Below are 19,596 nucleotides of genomic sequence, written 5' to 3'. Positions count from 1 at the left end.
GGGGTGCTTTATAGGCTATTTGAACTCTTAAATTACTTAAATTATTTACCAAAGAGATGGGTAAGTAGAATATGAGGTTGATCTGTTCTACTCATTGATCTTTATTATTTGTCAATGGTCAATGAGCTGTGATTAAATACATTCAAAGCTTTATTTAAGGGCAAGTTAGAATTGGCTGTAGTTTGTAGGCATGCCTATTGTCTCAAGATTAACACTATTTTACATTTAGAATCATATTTGTGCAACTCAATTCACAATAGCTAAGATATGGAATCAACCCAAATGTCTGAAGACTGGATAAAAAAATTATGGGATATATACACTATGGATACTACATAGTGATGAAATAAAAATGAAATCCTGTAATTTGCAACAAAATGATGCAAATGGAAAACCTTATACTTAGTGAAATAAACCAGGCCCAAAAGGACAAATACCACATGTTCTTCCTGATCTGTGGTAACAAATAGAGCATCTAAAAAGTAATCTACAGACATGAAATTGACACTTTGAGATGATTTGATTTGAACAGCCTTTGTCTTGACTGTTGAGTAACTTTTTTTTTTCATATTATTTGTTGAACTCCTTACTTATGGAGTTAATCTTATGTGTCTAAAGTTAATAGAAAATAGATTGTGGTAGGCCGGCGCCGTGGCTCAATAGGCTAATCCTCCACCTTGCGGCGCCGGCACACCGGGTTCTAGTCCCGGTCGGGGCGCCGGATTCTGTCCCGGTTGCCCCTCTTCCAGGCCAGCTCTCTGCTATGGCCAGGGAGTGCAGTGGAGGATGGCCCAGGTGCTTGGGCCCTGCACCCCATGGGAGACCAGGAAAAGCACCTGGCTCCTGGCTCCTGCCATCGGATCAGCGCGGTGCGCCGGCTGCAGCGGCGGCCATTGGAGGGTGAACCAACGGCAAAAGAAAGACCTTTCTCTCTCTGTCTCTCTCTCTCACTGTCCACTCTGCCTGTCAAAAAAAAAAAAAAAAAAAAAAAAAAAAGAAAATAGATTGTGGTAAAACATAAGAATGGGAATAAGAGAGAGGAGGAAGAAGGGTGAGAGAGCATGTGGGAGGTTGCCTAGGGTGAGAAGAATCACTATGCTCCTAAAGTTGTATTTATGAAATGAATGAAGTTTGTAAACTCTAAATAAAAAGTCTCTGGGGAAAAAAATAAAATCTATGAGGAAAAACTCAAAGCAGATATTAACAAAGCATTAGTTTTATTTATTTATTTATTTATTATTTTTTGACAGGCAGATTGGACAGTGAGAGAGAGAGACAGAGAGAAAGGTCTTCCTTTGCTGTTGGTTCACCCTCCAACGGCCACCGTGGCCTGCGTGCTGCGGCCAGCGCACCACGCTGATCCAATGGCAGGAGCCAGGTACTTATCCTGGTCTCCCATGGGGTACAGGGCCCAAGCACTTGGGCCATCCTCCACTGCACTCCCTGGCCACAGCAGAGAGCTGGCCTGGAAGAGGGGCAACTGGGACAGAATCCGGCGCCCCAACCGGGCCTAGAACCCGGTGTGCCGGCGCTGCAAGGCGGAGGATTAGCCTAGTGAGCCGTGGCGCCGGCCAACAAAGCATTAGTTTTGATAATAGAAAAGGAATTCTTCTGTAAAAAACAGAATTATATAATAGAAATATTTGAACTGCAAATTCTCAAAATAAAAAATACAAATATTTCACTAAATTATAAAAACATTCCTTTTATCTTATGTTATCAACTGAATTGTGACTCCCCATCCCCACCCCGAAAGTCATATAATGAAGCCCTAATCTCAAATGTGAAGATATTTGGAGAGGGGCTTTTAGGAATTAATTAGGTATAGATCAAGGTCATGTGGGATGGGCCCTTATGATGAGATTAGTGTCTTTGTAAGAAGAGACACCCTTGGGCTTGTGAACTTGCTCTCTCACACACATGCAATGAGCAAAGGCCAGGTAACCTCAAAAAGAGATGGTGTTCATGTGTAAGCCAGCAAGAATGGTCTTACCAGAAACCAAATAGGGTATACTTGAGTTTGGACTTCCCAGCCTCCAGAATTGTGAGAAATAAATTTCTGTTGTTTAAGCCAAAAAAAAAAAAGAAAGAATTTTATTTGGAAAATGAAAAATGACCACATGATATATTTGACTCCTTTTTGTTTAAGAAATAAATAATACTACATTGTAGTATTGCTGAAAATGCAGGCACATAGATTCATATGTAGTTGTAATTCTAAAATATTAATTGTTGATCCTGGACCCCTTTTCTGATGTAATGTGGCTGACACTTCTTAGGTCAAAAGGCAGGAATGATAGATGCAATGCTGAGATCATGGATCTGATGATCTCAAGGTCACAGGCCTAAGTTTTGTGTGGGTGAGGATTTCTGTCAAGAGAAAATTCCATAACTCATGTATTTTTGTTATTAATGCATATTTGGAAAACTGAGGATAAGGATACTAAATAAAAATATGTGTCCTCATCTTGTAAACTTCGTGTATTAAGGGAATGTCTTTATTGAATCAAATGGCTGTTTTGGTTCAGGCACAAATTCAGCAAATGCATATACTCTGGATTTCGTGGAAATACATTCTCTTTGTTTTCAACCATTCATCTATGAAATGTACAGATGTGTTCTGAATTCATTATTTAGCCATTCACATAATCAACATAAATCAAAATGTGTTTTATTCCTGAATCTCTATAACATTTTGTAAGTATTATGATATTGGTGCAATAGCTAGCTATCTGTTTGAGCTGAATTCCAACTCTTAGTTTGGAGAAAAAAGGGGGGAGGGTTGAGTGGGAAAGAAAAAAAAAGAGAAATGGAGAGAGAGAGAGACAGAGAATTATTAGAAGAAAAGATATGCCTTGAGGCCCAATATAATGGATTTTACTTTAAGAGGTTAAGCATCTTGTAATTCTGACCTATTATTTGGTTCCTGAAGGCATAACCTATTATTGCCCATAGTCACTAAGTTTTGATACTGACTGATGAGTCAATAGGTGTTCAACGAAAAGCTACACATGTTTAGGATTTAAATAAAATAGTATAATCTCTTAATATATATTTTCTTGGAAATTTGAATTACTCTTAACTAAGGCTTTCCAGACCTGGAAAAAATTTATCATAACTTGATTTTGATGCTACAGTATATTATCAAATAGCAAATAGCAATGAATTTTAATTACTTTGATCAAAGTACTTAACCTATTTAAGATCCTTGTGAATAGTCTTACTGAAATAATCAAAAAATTTTCTTTAAAAAGAGGGCATTATAAGCTAAAAAATAATACAAAGTATTTCTCACAAAATTATAAAAAAGTGAAATGGCTGAACTGCCTATGTCTGTTTCAATCTAATAAATAAAGAAACACACAATAGGGTACACTACATTGAATGATCCTGTGATTCCTTGACTGACACTATTTTCTTCAATTTACATCAAATGTGCTAAAACACACACATGTGCACATTCTAAGGGCCCTTCTTGGTTCTGATGACTTCCACCTCATAACCGGCTTATGTTACTGTCTGCATTGATGACCATCAAGCCAGAAGGTTATGTCTGTTAACTCCATATTGCCTTCTGACATGATTCTGAGAACAATCTGAGTGCCATTTATGCTTTGAGGTACAGATTTTCTTTCAAGTCAGGGAAGGTTCCATTACTGAAACTAGGAGGAATAGATTTCTTCTGTCAGAATCAGAGAGATCTATTGTCTCTTTGATTGTGTTGGATTTTCTTTCAGGGACTTTTTTCAATTTTAGCATGAAGTTCTTTTCCTGCCCTAAAAATCAGTTATTTTCTAAACTAAAATCTCATGTAAAGCACCAGGTAACAATTTTTATAATGTCTTTATTAAATAAAATATAACCACAATAAGATTGAATCAGCCTACTGATAGTAAAATACAATCAAATAGTAGTATAACTGTGCTTTCTTTGGTCATTACCACCCAAGATTTTATGGGAAACACATATTTGTTTAGTTAGTGCAAAAGTCTGAACAGAGTCATATTTACACTGGAAGCAAGTTCCTGTCTGTGATCCCTCTCTAGTCCTGTGAGTTTCTCAGTGATCGATTGGATTTGTATTCTCAAATCACATACATAGGTGGATTATAATGTTGTCCCAGGTGTTAGGATTTTATTATTCTTGAGTTAGTAGTAAGTAGTAGTAGATCTTTTTTATGACTTTCTCTTTTTGTTCATTAAGTAGCAAGAGTAGAGACTAACCAGCGGTATTATTGGATATCACTATTTGAGTGTTTACAACCATAGCATTTTGACATTGGGCTATTTTGAAATATACCTTTGCTCCATTGTCCAGTTGAATATTGAGCATTATTCTTTCAGTTGTCAATCTGAAAATATGGTAAATCTGGTAAACTCAGTCTTGACTGTTCTTTCTCTCTCCACCATCATTACTCCTGAATTGCTTCCCTTGTTCTGTTTATTCTACTTTATCCATGTATTCATTTCTTCAAACTATATTAGAGCAAATCCTAAATCCATTTAATCTATCCACTTTTTTCGAGCTCCGGAACCAAAGCCAGTCATCTATGACTTCATCATCTGTTATTTGGACTCCTGTAGTAAACTCCTATACATCTCTCTGTCCTAGTCTCAACTCAATGCTCAACTCACTGAACTCTCTGTGTTAGCCTAGGTATTAACATGTAGAAAGGTGAGGAAATGTGAAATAATTTTTAATAAATCTTTTTGAAACACATTGAAATAATCAGTGAAGGAAAATTAGAACATAGATTTCTTTAGTTTTAAAATTTAACATTTCAATTTGTTAATATATGTCAGAGTCACTCTAATATTGTCATGTCAGGAAACTTTGAAGATTGTATTTTGACAGCAGAATCCATGAGCTACCAGTGACTGACTACTAAAGAAAATAAATCTGACGTTATCATTACTCACTTTTCAATGCCTCCACAACATTCTATAACCCAAGGCATAAAAATCTAAATTCTTTGGCATACTACTTAGGGCTGAGCAATATCTGTAGTGGGCAAGCTTCATTCCTTGCAGCTTTACACTCCAGTCTTGACAAATGACTTGAATATTGCCAAAATGTGCTTTGAGATTACAACTTGTGGGGAGCAACCCGGACTAGACTAAGTTACTGGAATTAAGACTTATTCTATGCATCTGCTCTCCCACAATGTGGCGCTGGGAGAGGAGAAAGCAGCTTCTGTACAGCTGCCTCTAGTTCAACCAATAAACAGCAGGACTTGCTCCTGATTGGAGGAGAGCAGCATACTTGGCGTGTGGGTAGCAGAGTTGGGATTGGTGGAAGAGGACTATAAAGGAGGAGAGAGACAACATGCACCAGGAACATCTGAGGGAACACCTGTGCAGCCCCCGAGAGAGCCGGCCGGCGGTATGCCGCTCCCCCGCGGAAGTGGGGAAAGTGGCAGGGGGAGCTGCCCTTCCACGGAGGTGGAAGGACGGTAGCCAATCCGGGAAGAACCAGCAGCAAACCCGGGGAGGGCCGAGCAGACAAAAGAACAGCGCAGGGTCCTGTGTCGTTCCTCCACGAAGAGGGGGAGCGACAACAACTTGATTTTTTTTTAATTACGTTGTTCCTTTCTAGAGCGTTCCTTTTTTCTCTTTTGGTTTAGGAAACTTTTATAGCCTCACACATACTATATATTGACATGATAAGGAAGTAGGCCAAAAGAAGTCAGACAGCTCTTTTAATAGCTCCAGGGGAGCTGGGCTTGTATCTGCTATGGTACTACCCTGTGTAGAAGAGGATCTGGTCACTTATCTTTATATTAGATCAGAGTCCCTGACTGCAGACCACAAGTCTTAATTATCTTAACAGATTCATGTTTGGCATGATACTTGGCACAATACAGTTCAATCAATGTCTATTTTTCAGTGACCATCTATCTTTCTGGCGTGAAGTAAAAAGTGAAATGCATATGCTTAGTTCTTTGTAGTTTATTGTATCATAAAATTTGTCTCTTAAGGATTACAAAGAATTTTTTTTCATATCACTCTTAAAGTATGAAACCTAACAAAACTCCTTTAAGAAGATTTTACTAAAAGCATGAACTCTGGTTTAGGTGAATGACTTATTGTTCTGCTACACTGTAAGCACACTTATAATGTTGGCAGAAAATATATTGTTTGGGGCAGTTCAGATATGTTCAGTTTTATTTTTTAATTTCATTTCTTTTATTTATTTTTTAACTTTTTATTAGTAAATATAATTTTCCAAAGTACAGTTTATGGATTACAATGGCTCCTGCTCCCCCCATAACTTCCCTCCGACCCTTTTAACCAAGGGAGACTGAGCTAAAATTACAGACTCAGTTCATAAGCTTGCATATAATGAACAACTACTGTGATAGGTTAGAAGATCAAAATTAATATTCACATACATTTACATTTTACAAAGGTTTTTCATATACCTTTTCATTTTTTCCTCTCATAATAACCTTTTAAATTAAATACTCAGCAGGCATTATTTTTTTTTAAATTTTTTTTTATTTTTTTGACAGGCAGAGTAGACAGTGAGAGAGAGAGACAGAGAGAAAGGTCTTCCTTTGCCGTTGGTTCACCCTCCAATGGCCGCCGCGGCCGGCGCGCTGCGGCCGGCGCACCACGCTGATCCGATGGCAAGAGCCAGGTACTTCTCCTGGTCTCCCATGGGGTGCAGGGCCCAAGCACTTGGGTCATCCTCCACTGCACTCCCTGGCCACAGCAGAGAGCTGGCCTGAGCAGGCATTATTATTAGATGTCTTTGGTGCAGATAAGGATATGGATGCTGACAGGTTGTGTGGTAGATATGTGGTCACTTTATTGCTAACTAGCAATTCTAGGATATGAACACAGGGCTCCAGAATATAAAACCCTTCTCTTTCCAGCAAGGTAAGAGCATCTCTGATTCTTTGAGTCTACAAGCATATTTTAATAAACAAACAAAAAAAACTATTTCCCACTCATTCTATCATTGTTCATATATTTTTCTTTCTTTCATCCTGTTTTCCTTTTTGAATTGTTTCAGTTATGTCTGAGGGATAGGCAATGGACAAACTAATTTTACTTAAAGTCATAAAACATTTTAATTTTTCAATAAAAATCTCAATTTTAAAATATATTCTAATACAAAAGCAAATCTTTATTGATGCCAATTTAATATGCTGCTATGAGGAAAAATGAAAGTAGAATAGCTATATTCATTCAAATTCAAAATACAGAGTAAATTTTATGTTAGGATCACTAACATTCTGAAATCCCATATTTTATTTCCCTTTGCTGGGAACACTAACAGAATTGAAATTGTTAAGGCCAATTTTCAAATATAGTAGAAGGTTGAAATCTTATCAAACATGCAAAATTTACCAGTAAAGTTTAAAATATTTTTGACATTGGAGGTAAAATCAATTTTGATGAAAATTTTACTATAATTAAAATGAATCTTCATTTAAAAGAATATAAAAGAATAGTCGTTTAAAATACACATTTTCGAAATAGTCATTCCTGAGTTTTCCTCCTAACTCTGTCATCTATTGTGTGATTTTCCATTTCAACTCTTAGTTTGCTCAACTCTAATATGTGTTGATGTTTGGATCAAGTAAGTTAATTTATTTAAAGCATATGATATAGAAGATATGTGCAAAATAAAAGATTCTTTACATTCTTCTGATATTAGCTGCTTTATCTAATTTATCATCTTAGTAATCATTTCTGTTTACCTCTGGACAGTATGAAAATAATCTACATGTTCAGCTTCTGATCTGACTTATTTTCAAGATTCTGCTTATTATTTATCTAAAAGACCTTTGAGTACACAACACAGCAGTAGGATTAGAGGGGAAACGAGGATGCAGTAACTATATTTTAAATTTTCTTGACATTAATTGAACCAATAGCCTGTTATTCCAGGTAATCAAGAAAATATATAATTTCTTTTTTGCTTCAGAAAGATTTTACGCATATCCAGATAGACAGAAACCTCTCTGTTATAAATGAAGAAGTGCCACTTACATCTTATTTTGAAAACATCAATAGTTTCTTCTTTTACATTTTAAAAATATAGCCATGCTATTTAAGATTCATTTTCTTTATTTGAAAGGCAGAGTTGAACAGATGGAGACACACACACACACACACACACACACAGAGTGAAAGAGAGATTTTTCCATTTACTGGTTCATTACCCACAATGGCCAGGCCTGGAAGAGGCCTAAGTCAGGAGCCAAGAACTCCAGGTCTTCCACACAGGTGGCAGAGGTCCAAGTATTTGAGGCCATCTTCTGCTGCTTTCACAGGTGCATTAGCAGGGCATTGGATTGGAAATGGAGCAGCCTGGATGCAAACTGGCACTCTGACATGAGATACTGGTGTTGCAGTTGGTAACTTAACTCACTGTGATACAAGGCTGGTGCAAGGCATTCAGTTTGAAAACCATATATACTATTCATAAATTGGATGTATTATTTAACTATACAGTTAATATTAATATATGTTCATCCTCATTTGTTTTTAATTTTATAATGCACAATATCTCTGATATCAACATTCTTAAGTCAAAAAAAGTTATAGAATAAGATGCATCAATCTTTGGCTTACCTTTTTAAAATATTTATTTTATTCATTTTAAAGGAAGAATGAGGGAGAGAGAGATGGGGGAAAGAGAGAGAGAGAGAGAGAGAGAGAGAGAGAGAATCTTCAATGAGCTGGTTCACTCCCTACATGGCTGAAATGGTAAGGGCTGGGCCAGGCCAAATCCAGGAACCTGGAACTCATGGGTGCCAAGGGCCCAAATATTTGAACATCTCCCACCTGTGTTTCTAGGTACAGTAGAAGGGAGCTGGATCAGAAACAGGGCAGCTGGAACTTGAACCTGTGCTCCCATATGAGATGCCAGTATGACAGGCAAAGGCTTAATCTGCTATGCCACAACACTGGCCCCTAGATTATCTTTTTTAAATCAAAAGCCTTTTTTAAAGATTTGTGATCAAAGCAAATTTTTAATTTGCTTTAAAAGATGTTACTTATGTCTGTTAAGTAGCAATTAATTATTGGTGATATCCTTTTGTTCTTACAAATTACACTGCATTATAGTTTGTTTTAGATTTTTATTATACCTTAAGGAACCAAAGCTTCTAGGTTTTTTTTTTTTGGTAAAAATTAGCTCCCTATGAAGGAGTAAACTGCACAGTGTAATATCAGATCTAAAACTCTGTACTTGGAGGTATAATCTAGAAGAAATTAAGGCAAAGCTCACCAATTTATTGGTCTAGTTAAGATGCAAGCACATGCAAATTGTATCTGCCAAATTAGGATATTTGAAGGCAAGCAAAAACATGGTTAGCAAGGAATTCAAGTGCTGGAATGGTGTAATATTTATAATTGAGCTAGGAAGAGCTCCAATAAATTATAGAAACACTTCCCCAGAGGTTTATCCAGGGGTCTCATCTCCATTTGTCAAGAGAACGTGGGCCTTCTGGGGCAGATGGCTCCTCTTTCTTCCTATGAGTTTTGGGAATGCACCTTGCATGTCCACCTCCTTTTTTCTGTAGTTGAAAGCCTGCTGACTTTCCCTACTTTTTCTTCCTGCAGCCACCAAAGCAAGCATGCAAACCCTTCTGCATGTGAACTAATCACTGCGGGTAAACCCGGGCAGTGGTAAGAGTAACCTCAATTTAGACATCTCTTATGGTCTTGGTGTCTTTAAAAGCTGAATTATTTTCATTTCAGTATGCCATTCCCCATTGCACTAATATTCCTGCCATGTCTTCATCTAATTTCCACAAAGGACCAGAAACACAAACAATGACAAAAAGTAAAAAAAAAAAAAATCCAAATTTCCTACATGATCTTTGTGGTGGCAATGAAGGGTATTGTTTATTTACAATGTTGCAAATAAATTGGCACTGAATGTTGAACATCCTCCCAAACTAAACCTCTTCCATGCCACTTAATTCAGCATCTTCTCTCATGTGCACAACCGGTCTCTTCCTGTGCACTGAAATGCAGCACTCCAGCGCTCCGAAGCCACCTTTTTCTGCACTCAAATCCAAAGAAGTTATCTTCCTAAGCAAATACGTCCTTCCTGAAAGAGGAATTCTTACGCTGAGTGTGGCTGATTGTTGTTTTCACTCTACCATGCAATCCAAGGCTAAGTTACCAAGGTGAAAGTCAAATAAATCAGCATTCACCTCAGTGTCCCTCTTAGAACCTTCTGGAGAACTAAAGAGGGTGCTCCTCCAGTTCTGAGAGTGCTGCAAGTGGACAGCCCTCACGTCTCCGCCCCCTGCCAGAACTGTCTTCCCAAGACCAAAAATCTTCCCAGGACTGCACAGAAGCAACGACGACTCTACATGGGGCTATCTAGGTGTGAGCACCTGGTTTCCATTTGGAACAACCCACAGTGACCACTGTAGCTTTAGAGATGCCGAGGGGTCAGCTGAGGACTTGGGTTGAGACTTCTTGGGAGCCCAACTTGTCCCTCTGCATAATCTCATTTCTTTCCCTTCCCTTCCATGAACCTGATCTTAACAGCCCTCCTGGATGAAGGTTTTGCATACAGATCTCCATCTGAGCATGTTTCCTGTGGTACCCACTGTGGGATCTGTTCTTAATTAGTGTCCCTATGGTATGGTTGTCAGCTGTCTAAGCCAGATGAGACCTTGGGAACACTTCCAGGCAAATCCAGACAGGTTCTTCTCTTGGGAAATTAAGCTCAGACTCTGGCCTTGTATCAGTGGGGACCAAGTATCAGTATTTTAAAAGATCCTCAGAAATTCTAATTCATAGGCAGTTTAGATCATCATCTGCTGCTTTCCCAGGTGCATTCGCATAGAGCTGGTTCAGAAGCAGAGAAGCTGGCACTCAAACTGGTGCTCCAGTAGGAGATATTAGAATTGCAAGTGGTGACTTAACCCACTACTGCATCACAGCACCAGCCCCTGTGCTGAAGTGATTTAATAAACTGGGTGATACTCGCATTAGCTTCTTGTAAAAAATGTGGTCATGATTGACAAAAGCAATTCAATATATTTGCTACTATATGCTGTATATCCAGTTATTAAAGGTTAATGTTGCATGATGACCTCATTTTTGGAAGATTTCTGTACTTGCAGTCAAAAGGTCTAAGAAGAATGGTACTATTAAGCAGGGAAACACTAAAAAGGGCATATAGAATTAGGGGATCCAGGTTAATATGGATGATTTGGTTAACATAGCTGAGTTATTAAATCTGCATTTCTTTCACATTCAAGTCCACAAGGAAAATCTCCAAAGCAATAAAGTTTGATCTCTTTAGGATCTGTTACTTCCAGGCAATTTAATCAATTTTAGTATTTCTGTGGTTTTACGTTTCCTGGATGTACTTGGATATTCTTCCAAAGCTGGCAATTAGGAAAATAAAGTTGACGGGTGTTGAAGCATTCTGATCATTGGGGCCTGGGATCATGCATAATTTTACTTTAATAAAGTTGACCATGAGGGTCAAATAAATCATATAAAACATATGTAATTCCTTTTATTTTTAATAATGGTAAAGAAGTTTGAAAAAGAAAATGAAAGGGGCTGGCACTGTGCCACAGAGGGTTAACGCCCTGGCCTAAAGAGCTGGCATCCCATATGGGTGCCCGTTTGAGATCCAGCTGCTCCACTTCCGATCCAGCTCTCTGCTGTGGCCTGGGAAAGCAGTAGAGGATTGCCCAAGTCCTTGGACCCCTGCACCCGCTTGGGAGACCCGGAAGAAACTCCTGGCTCCTGGCTTTGGATTGGTGCAGTTCTGGCGGTTGTGGCCAGTTGGGGAGTGAACCAGTGGATGGAAGACCTCTCTCTTTGTCTCTCTGCCTCTTCTCTCTCTGTGTAACTCTTTCAAATAAATAAATAAATCTTAAAAAAAAAAAAAGAAAAAGAGAATGAAGAAAACTAAAATAGGCTTTTCTTTAAAGATTAATGATGGGCTGGTGTTGTGGCAAAGCAGGTTAAGCTACATCCTACATGGTTCTAGTTCTGACTATGCTGCTTCCAGTCTGGCTCCCTTCTAAGTACCTGGGAAAGCTGTGGAAGACAGCCCAGGTTCTTGGGGGCCCTGTATTCATGTGGAAAACTCAGCATGAACCAGCTCTGGCCATTGCAGGGATTTGGAGAATGAACTAGTGGGTGGAAGATCACTCTCTTTCTCTGTCTCACACTCTAACTGCACCTTACAATTAAAGTAAATAAATCCTTATTAAAAAGGAAGAAATAATAGTTGCTCTTGCCAACTTAAGAGGATGTACTAAAAGAGCAAAGAGGATATACATTACAGAATTGTGAAGCTTTTGTGGAAGTTTTGTCTAAAGCTCTGTCAGTCTTTGAGAAAAATAAGATTAAACTTGAACTTAATGTGAAAAGTTTTCTGAAGGTGAAAATATTTTCTTTGCTTGTAAATTATAAAAGGAGATAAGTGACTATGGGTATGGAGACAAATATGACCATGACTCACTCACAATAGATGATAATGGTGTGCTTACTAATTCCAGGCTCTGCAGACTTTCTCCTCATACGCACTGTATAATGTACCCCTCTTCTACAAAAGAACACAGACACTACACGAGTGATCCGAGGCTGTGCAGCTTTTAAAGAGTGGAGGTGGGCTCTGAACCCGGGGAACATCATCCAAGTCTGCACTTCTCAGTAAGGTGGGTATCTCCTCACAGCACTTGAGCATGTTGCAGTGTCCTGGAAGGCAAACCAAACCAGCTGTGTTGGATAAAGAAATAGAATAAAAGGTTCATCTTAGTGGAGAAGGGAATTTCTGCTGACAGACTAAACGTTCCCTCAGAGTCTGGAAATGCTGCTCTGATTTCCAAGACTGTTCAGCTTTCAATTGGAAAATGAAATTGTTGGGTCAGAGATGGCTGTTCACACTTGTTGCATGTACGAAGGCAATTGTCCAGTAGAAGAATGCATTGAGCAGCCTTCTAGGCCACATGGAGCTTGATGAACAAGAATGTTAGGAATTTGCTTGTCTTGGAGTTAAGCAATGAGAAAAGAACTTAGTATAAAAAACTAATAAATTAGGAGAATTTCCCTCTTGTCCTGGCATCTCCATTCATTTCCTCCCTTCCCACAAGCATCCACAAGTAATATTTCATATTTTTTGGGATATGTATGGTTGCTTGCAAACTAAGTGATTTAAAAAAAATTAAAGATTTAATTTGGACTTGTAAGTGAAAGATACTTGACTGTTTGGATATCCCCAAATGGCAATCCTATGTAGTTCAACCTAAGATGCAAATGAGACTGTGCAATAGGGCTACCATTTTCTTTGCTCATCCAACTCTGTTTTTTGACTTAATGTCTGCAATCCTGTGGGAGAAAAGTATGAGCGCTCGATGATTGGCCTTCAATAATGTCTGTGCTGGTAACTAGCCAATGTCAGCGGATAAGCCATGTAACTTTCCCTGATAGAGCTTCTCCATCTAAAGGCCTGGGGGAAATTGATCTTATGTACTTTAATATGTATTTCATAAACTCAAAGACCCCCTGATGCTAGTGCCTTTCTTAGTGTCACTAAACAGCATCAGTGTGAAGTTTTTACACAACTACAGCATTACACCACCTAGCTGGGAGGCACTCATTAATCACATGAAGCTTCTTAACTTAGAACTGCTAAAATGTGGGAAACAATGATGAGTTTATTAGGTGTGATGAAATAAGGTAATTACTGCAGAGATTAAACAAGTTACTCTGCAAAGTGCATAGAACCGGTATCTACGCACAAGCAAAGAATTCAGCATTATTGAAATCTACCTATACTGTGAATGTGTGTCTGTGCATGGGTTTGCACAAGACAAGCAAGAGATTTATTTTAACTTAGTCTAAGAGGTCATGTGTTCTCTGATCACAAAAGAAGTCAACATTTCATAATGCTCAAATGGGGCTTGGGAAGATTGGCTTTGATTCTGTTTGATTTATTAGAAAAACTGCAGAGATCTTAGTGCAGCTGGGGAAAGGGTAGAAAATTACTCGTCTGTGGTTGTTAATGCTTTTATTGATGCTTAATGGCTAAGATACTGTTAAAACAGGAAGAGAAGAAAGAATATCTAAGGAAACAAGGAAAACACTAAAATAGTCTCAACCAGCCTCAAAACACAGAAGCCATTTAAAATGAGAAGTATTCTCATCCAATACAGTCATTGTTTCTCCCCTATTTTAATAAATATCTTTACCATATATAACGCAAAGCAAGCCCCATTAGGAAACAGCAAATTCTAAAACTCTACTACATAAACTATCTTTCTCACAAAATAGAAATTGAAAAAATAAATTCTAATAAGTGGATATGCATTAACATGTAACATAGAGATCAACATTCTTAAATTTGAAAGTTTTTTTTTAATTTTTTATTTTTATTTTAGAGGAAAGGTTTATTGTCAGGTGGGGGAAGCCTGACCGGTCAGAGGGAGGGGGCAAGAGAGTAAAAGAAGGTAAGAGAATGTAAGAGAGTGAGCACGTGCTCAGGAACAGCTCCTGTTGAACCTTTGTTGGGGGTGGAAAGAGAAGTAGGACCAGTGAATCCCGTTAGGGTGGGGGTGAAGCTGACACCTGTGGTTGGGCCATGTGGTCACCTGGCTTCCAGCAATGGTGGTGGGATTTAGAGCCTAGGATGGTGTCTGGGGTGTAGATTACACCACAGATAAGACTGCGCCATTTTACTAGCATTCCCCGGTTTTGTTTTTTTATAAAGCAAGAGTTGTATGGGATTACATCAGTCCCAGAAATCCAGGAGGCGTAGAGGGGCAATGATCTGTCTTTAGAGCTACTTGCTGCTGACATGAGATGACGAGGTATTCTCTGCTGGCCTGGGGTGATGTCTCAAGCCACTGTCTCCTGCATGGGGAGCCGAGTATATCCCTGTAGCAGCATTTGGTTGACCGCTTGGTTGGTGAAGGCTTTGATTCGTTCCATTATCACTTCCTGTAAACATTTGAACAGACACAGTAGTATAAAAGACAGGGTGAGAATAGCAACCAATGATCCTACGAGTGGCATTGACCAGGTAATGAGAGTATTTCATAGAGGAGAGGAAATGAAGGGGGTCTCTGGACCCTTGTGAAGACTGTTTGTTTGATGGAAGTGGTTTGAAGCTGATCCCAACCAAGACTGAGAGGCCACTCGTCTCTTGATGGTAGTGTGGTTTGTCTGTAGAGAAATTCTGAACAATCATACAACATGAAGTGGAGGAGAGGACCATCAATGCACACAGGTTGGGAGTAGAGCCATTGAGGAGAGAGTAGAGGCTATGATTACAAAGGAATGAGGCCCCCAGTGGGCTAGTTAGGATCTAGAACAAATGGCGGAGTCATTATTGGAGGACGTAAGAAAGGTGCTAAGCTACAAACAAGTTTTCCCATTGAGAGGCAAACAAACTGACAGAAGGGGCCTGATAATAATCTGGTGAAGTTTTTAAGGTCTTGCCAGCTATGAGGCCCAGACCTATCTATCTCTTCACATGGGGTACATCCTAAGGGATGTACTTTCTAAGTAGGGACAGTAATATTGCAGGCAGAACTGTAAATTTCCCCAAGGAGGTTCACACTTGGGGAAATTTACAGTTTTGCCTGCAATGTTACTGACCCTACTTAGAAAGTTTTTATTTAAAGGTCATTAGTTGCAAAGAAAGATCAAGAAGTAAATTATTTGTAGAAGCTGATGTTCATTTAGTAATTAAGTTCACCATGCATTCCTGAACATATACTTTTCTTTTAAGAATTACTTTTTACAATATTTTTTATTTGAGTTTTTATTACTAATCCTTTGGAAGCACTTATGACCAATGAAAAAGTAGTATCTATGACTGAATTGGGAGTAGGCATCGTGGCACACCAGATTAAGCCACTGCCTATAGTGCCGGTATCCCATATGGGTGCTGGTTCAAATCCCAGCTGCTCCACTTTCGGTTTTTTTTTTTTTTTTTTTTTTTTTTTTTTTTTTTTGACAGGCAGAGTGGACAGTGAGAGAGAGAGACAGAGAGAAAGGTCTTCCTTTGCCGTTGGTTCACCCTCCAATGGCCGCCACGGCCGGCGCGCTGCGGCCTGCGCAACACGCTGATCCGATGGCAGGAGCCAGGAGCCAGGTGCTTTTCCTGGTCTCCCATGGGGTGCAGGGCCCAAGCACCTGAGCCATCCTCCACTGCACTCCCTGACCACAGCAGAGGGCTGGCCTGGAAGAGGGGCAACCGGGACAGAATCCGGCCCCCCGACTGGGACTAGAACCCGGTGTGCCGGCGCCGCTAGGCGGAAGATTAGCCTAGTGAGCCGCGGCGCCGGCCCCAGCTGCTCCACTTTCAATCCAGCTCCCTGCTAAGGCACCTGGGGAAACAGTGGAATATAGCCCTAGTACTTAGGCTACTTTACCTATGTTACTATTGTCAGTAAGTGATCTAGGACTTGAGCACCCCCTTGACTTGCATCCTCTGGTCTGCTTTAACAAAAACCAGGAGGAAAAGAAAGCTAGGCATCAGAAGCAATGGGTGGCAGGCCTATTAAAGGCTGCTCTGTACAGTGATCTGCCCTCAAGGAGACCCACCAGGCCAGTCCACTGCAGTGGGTTGCAATGTGGTAAGCCTGGGCTTCAGCAGAAGTCAGCTTGTGAAGAGCCCTGGCAGCTCTGCCAGCCAAGAGTTGGATCACCGGAAATGGACCTGCCCTGGAGTCGAAGGACTTCAGGTCAGAGCCACGGATATTATTGGTTCTAAGCTGAAAAGCCCTTCACTCAGCCCAGCTTCCAAGGTGACCACTGCTGCTGAGAGGAGATGGCCAAGTAGGGTCAGCAATACTGCAGGCAGAACTGTAAATTTCCTGTTAGAGATGCCACCTGCTTTACCTAGCCAGCTCTCCTCCCAGGCCAGGTAGGTAATGGAAGTCAACAGGGTGCCTTCCCCAAGGAGGTTCACACCTCCCTTAGGATGTACCCTATGTGAAGAGATAGGTCTGGGCCTCTTAACTTACAAGGCCTAAAGCCCACCAGATTATTACCAAGCCCCTTCTGTCAGGTTCTATTTGCCTCTCAATCAGCAAACTCAGTTGTGGCTTAGACAGCACCTTTCTTGAGTTCTCTAATAATGACTCTGTCCTTTGTTCTAGACCCTGTCTAGCCCACTTGGGTCTCATTCCTTTGTAATAATAACCTCTACTGTAACATCAATGGCTCTACTTCCAACCTGTGTGTACTGATGGTCCTTTCCGCCACTTAATGTTGTATGATTATTCAGAATTTCTCTACAGACAAACCCCACTACCTGCAAAAGTTGAGTGGCCTTTCTCCCAGTCTTGGCTGGGATCAGATTTAAACCACATCTATCAAACAATCCTCACAAGGGTCCAGAGACCCCCCTCATTTCCTCTCCTCTATGAAATCCTTTCATTACCTGGTTAATGCCACTCTTAGGATCATTGGTTGCTATTCTCACCCTGACTTGTATACTACAGTGTCTGTTTAAGTGTTTACAGCAGGTTATAATGGAATGAACCAAGGCCTTCAGCAACCAGTCAACCAGATGCTTCTCCATCCATACATGCCTGTCCCTGCGGAGCCCCAAGATACCCTGTAGACGACGTCCCCAGTCAGCAGGAAGTAGCCAGAGAGACTCATCGTCACCCCCTTTCCTATCATCAAAAGGTCGGGATGGTAGCTTTGGGATCCACAAGGAGGGAAGGCCTACACTTCCGGGAATGGAGAGGCCTACTTCCGGAGAAGAAAGTCGTTGTCAAGGTCCCTGCGGGTGCCTAAAGGTCAACCAATGAGGATCAGACCCGCCTCAACCTTTAACTCCCATGCCCTGAATCTATAAAAGGAGCTCTACCAATCTCTGACTCACAACTTCCCTGGCCCCCACTCTGTTGCTTGGTTGGGACTGGGGAACCTCGCCTGGGAGCAGAACCCCAATAAAAGCCTGTGAATTAATAGATTCGTCTGCCTGGGAAGATTGGTTATGCGCTGGACACCTTGCAGGAGGACCAAATGAAGCTTCTGACCCCAGCTTTGCCTAGTCTTGGCCACTGTGGCCATCTGGGGAGTAAACCAGCAGATGGAGGCTCTCTCTCTCCCTCTCTCTTTTCTTCTAACTCTGCCTTTCAATAAATAAATAAATTTTAAAAATATACCCTGAATTAGCTACATAAAGAAAAGGGTAATGGTCTTACTGACATCCCCTTCCAATGTTTTCTAAAAGTCTATCAACTGATGGTTTTCCAAGGAGAAAATTAGCACTAATTTAAAAAAATATATATAATTTAAGAGTTCATTTTTTGTAAAATCTTTGCTTCAAGGTACTAGTTAAGTCTATTCAGATTTTTTAAATTGTGTTCTGTAGCATAGTATGGTGAATATAATTTACAATTTATCATATATTTCAAGATAGCTGGAAGAAAGGACTTTGAATCTTTCCTGCAAAAAGAAATGGTAAGCATTTGAAGCAATAGGAAGGCTTTTGTCTATTTATTTACTGAGGACAAAGCAGTAATACAAAAAGTTACATATATTTTATATTTTTTGTTTTCAAAAACATTATGTTTGAGACGAAGAGGCAGGTCAGGAGAGTATGATCTCTGAGTGCTTGCACCTTTTCCCATGAGTTTGGCTTCCAGTTGTTCCTTCGACTGAAAAACTGATCCTCCCCTCCCACAACCCCAAAGAAGAAGAACTACAGTAGATTTTAAATGAACAAATACAGCTAGAATGAGAGGGGCAAGAGGCCTGGCTTTTTAATGCCTTGTCTGCTTTTTGTATCAATGAAGTCTGTTTGCATGCTGGTGGCTTGGAGGTGCTATGGAGAGCTACAGGATCCATCCCCCAGAGCATCCCTCATGTGCTTAGTTTATTGGGGTCATGTCTAAAAACATGGCATTGGAGGCCACTGGCTGCAAAGTTGGTAAACTACAAAAATCAAATCATTGTCAAGACTTTTGCTTTGGCTAATATACGGTTACAGTGCCTATTTGAAAACAGCACTTAAATAAAGCTCTAGAATGTGTACTTTGCTTACAATATATAAAACAAAATTGTAAGTTGTTAGCAGTAATAAGATGGACCAAGGAGACAGTGCTGTGTCATAGTGGCTTAAGCCTCTGCCTGCAGCACTGGAATCCCAAATGGGTGGCAGTTCAATTCCCAGCTGCTCCACTTCCAATCCAGCTCCCTGCTGATGTCCTGGGAAAGCAGTAGAAGACAGCCTGAGTGCTTGGCCCCTGCACCTGTTCGGGAGACCCAGAAGAAGCTCCTGGCTTTTGGCTTCAGATGGGCCCAGCCTCAGGCATTATGGCCATTTGGGGAGTGAAGCAGCAGATGGAAGACCTCTGTCTCTTTCTCTCCCTCTAAGTCTGTGACTGTGCGTCTCAGATAAATAAATATATCTTTAAATAATTTAAAAAAGAAAAGATGGACCAAGCTTTATCAGACTAAAATCAAATACATATTTGGCTAAAACGAACAAGTGAAACAAAACCAAACTAGAAAAAGCAGACAGGTATGGCTGTATTACTATTAGACAAACTGCAACTCAGTAAAAAGCTCTAAAAGTTACCAAGTAAAATAGCTCCCCTTGATAAAAGTTATAGTCTAACAGTTTTAAGCA

The sequence above is a fragment of the Oryctolagus cuniculus genome, chromosome 10, assembly GCF_051225735.1.
Source record: "Oryctolagus cuniculus isolate XC-2025 breed Fujian yellow rabbit chromosome 10, ASM5122573v1, whole genome shotgun sequence".
NCBI lineage: Eukaryota > Metazoa > Chordata > Mammalia > Lagomorpha > Leporidae > Oryctolagus > Oryctolagus cuniculus.
Note: the sequence above shows the minus strand (reverse complement) of the source record.